Source organism: Phocoena phocoena, chromosome 15, assembly GCF_963924675.1.
Source record: "Phocoena phocoena chromosome 15, mPhoPho1.1, whole genome shotgun sequence".
In the NCBI taxonomy this organism is placed as follows: Eukaryota; Metazoa; Chordata; class Mammalia; order Artiodactyla; family Phocoenidae; genus Phocoena; species Phocoena phocoena.
The window spans coordinates 64981619-64984154 of record NC_089233.1 but is presented as its reverse complement, the minus strand read 5'-3'; the positions used below and the strand labels follow the sequence as shown (position 1 = coordinate 64984154).

At 50.6% G+C, this 2536-nt stretch overlaps 1 pseudogene; it reads right to left on the bottom strand.

Moving 5' to 3' along the window:
• Positions 1 to 273: 273 nt before the first annotated feature.
• On the bottom strand, positions 274 to 1471 carry LOC136135606 (inositol polyphosphate 1-phosphatase pseudogene; annotated as a pseudogene).
• Positions 1472 to 2536: the final 1065 nt, after the last annotated feature.

Genomic DNA, 2536 nt, shown 5'->3' with positions numbered 1-2536 from the left:
AGTGGCTGGGACATAGAAGATGCTCAATAAATACTTATTGAGCAAATGACAGGATGAGCCCTAGCACCTGCCCTAATGTCTTTTTTTTTTTTTTTTTGCAGCACGAATATCAGTCATTTATTGACATTAACATTATGAACACATAATGGAAAAATGCTCCTCAAAAGAGGAAGGTGAACTTTGACTGTCAATAGGACAAAGCTGTCTTCAAAAGATAGAGAGGTGGAAACTAGGTTCACAGCTGGGTTTCAAGTCCCTGAGGATGGAGCTCGTCTATGTATGTGCATCCACAGGCACAAGGTGTCTGAGGAGGAGGCTCAGGAATGTCTCCAGCTGCTTCTTTGATCTGTAAGCGATTAGTCCTCCCTTGTTGGCCCACTGGTCCACTCCAGCAGCGCCTCTGTTTCCCACGTGGTACACCAACTGTGGTAAGTCAAGCCGCGAGTTGGGGTTTCTTTCCAAGCACTCTTTTAAGTCCACCATTCCCCCACCCGTGGCCCTGAGGATGGCGTGAGCAGCACAGAGTCCCACTAGAACGTGGTATCTTCTGAGAAGATGTAAATGTCAACAAGGCCGAGGACAACACAGAGGCTCTTGTAACCAGCCCCAGCTGCACGGAATATGCGATCTCCACACACACGTGACAGTGCGGCCTTGATGGTCTCCTTTTCACTTGTACTAATGACATCTGAGGATGGGTGGGAGCATTCCGCCTCAGAGCTGGGGTTTTGGGTCGCTTGGCTCTGCGTTTCACTGCTGTTTCTTGTAGAGACGGGAGGCAGAAATGAATGGATATTGGTCCCCATGTAAGAAAGGCCCCAGTTGCACTGTCCTTTCCACCTGAGGGTGTTTAGGTCTTGTGATACGAAAGGTTGGTTGATGACTCCCATCAGGGGCACCCCTGTCTGTATGTCACAGACACCAATTAAAATAGTGACACACTGAAGTCCACTGGGGAAGATTCCTTGGTTGGATTCAATGTCAGCAGAACCTTTTATATACTGATAAGTTGAATCTATAGGATCCACCCAAACTCCCAAAGCGTCCTGCGGAATGTTGATCTCTATTGCATCCAGAGCTGGGTCACTAAAGACAACGTCCTGATGTACAACCTTGGCTAACGTTTCAGATGCCAACTTGTTACCATTAAGGACTTTGTTGAGAAGATCTACTGTTTCTTCCACTGTTGGACACAGTCTCATGATAATCTTTTCCCCCAAATCATTGGTAAACTCATTGGATTCTTCTCCAAAAATTTTTTTTCCCAAGCCTGGAAACTTGTTCTCCATACTCTGTTTTATAGCTTCCTGTACCAGTACACCAGCCAGGGGCTTGAAATCAACTGCAAACTTCTTGTTCTTTTCTCCCTCTTTCTTTTCTTCTATCAGCAGCTGGAAGAGGGCTTGCACGCCCGGGCGATGTTGGCAGCTTTCTCAGAGACACAGAGCAGCTCCCGGAGGATACCTGACATTTCTGAACCTGGCTTTTCAGTTGCAGCGTCTGGTGGACTCGGCACCCACCCTCCGGGCCATCAGCTTAAGCAATATTAAATAACATTTTCCTCTGGTCATTTGAATTTAATCCTGTACAATTTGTTACAACTCTCATTCGCATCAAGGGAAACCTAACCATCATCACTCTTCCGGAGAGGCGATGGGTGCGTGCTGGTCGCCCAGCCTGGGGACCCGGATCCGAGCAGGAAGGGAGGCTGTGGCGCCGAGGCGAGGGGGGCGTAAAGAGGAAAGCGTATTACCTAAGCCGGGATGCGGAGCCCACTGCCCTAATGTCTTGCAGGGCATCTGCCATTTACAGCATCATTACAATGACATGCCAGGTCCTGCCAACGGGCAGAGCTGACACGAAGATAAGGGTAATCCCAGCAGCAGCAGGTGCTACTCGCTCCTCTGTGCCAATGTAATCGGGTCTCCCTAACTCTGCGAACCCTCTTCCATTATCCCCATTTTACAGAGGGAACTGTAGGCTCTGAGAGGCAAAATGACTTGCCTGAGGTCAGAGAGGCAGCATGCATTAGAGTTGGCATAACATCTAGATCTGTTGGGCCCACAGACACCCCACCACAACTCTAGCTTCCCTGGCCTGGCATCTGACCCCTCAGCTCTTCAGGGTTCCTGAGTTAGGGGCGCATGGTGCTGCCAGGTGACAGGTAGGGTGAAGTCACCCTGATGGGAACAGTGCCCCCCTCTCCCCGCCAGACCAGCCTCTGGGGGCAGCAGAGGTCTCACGCCCAGGCATCAGTGACTACATCCCTCTCTGGCCTCTCCAAAGGGGAGACAGAGCCCTCAGCACACGTCACCTCCCTGCCATCTGCTGCTGGGACGCACTGAGTAATCACCTACTGTGTGCAGAGGTCTGTGCTGACACCGTGGGAACGAAAGGGTGTCATCACCCACTCCCTCCCCACCTGCGGGTACTGTGGGCAAGCAAGCCTCTTGGCAGCCATCATATCATCTGATCTCCCCATAGAAATAACAGCTGAGTAATATCAGGCCCATTTACGGGCCAAGAAAGTGAGGCC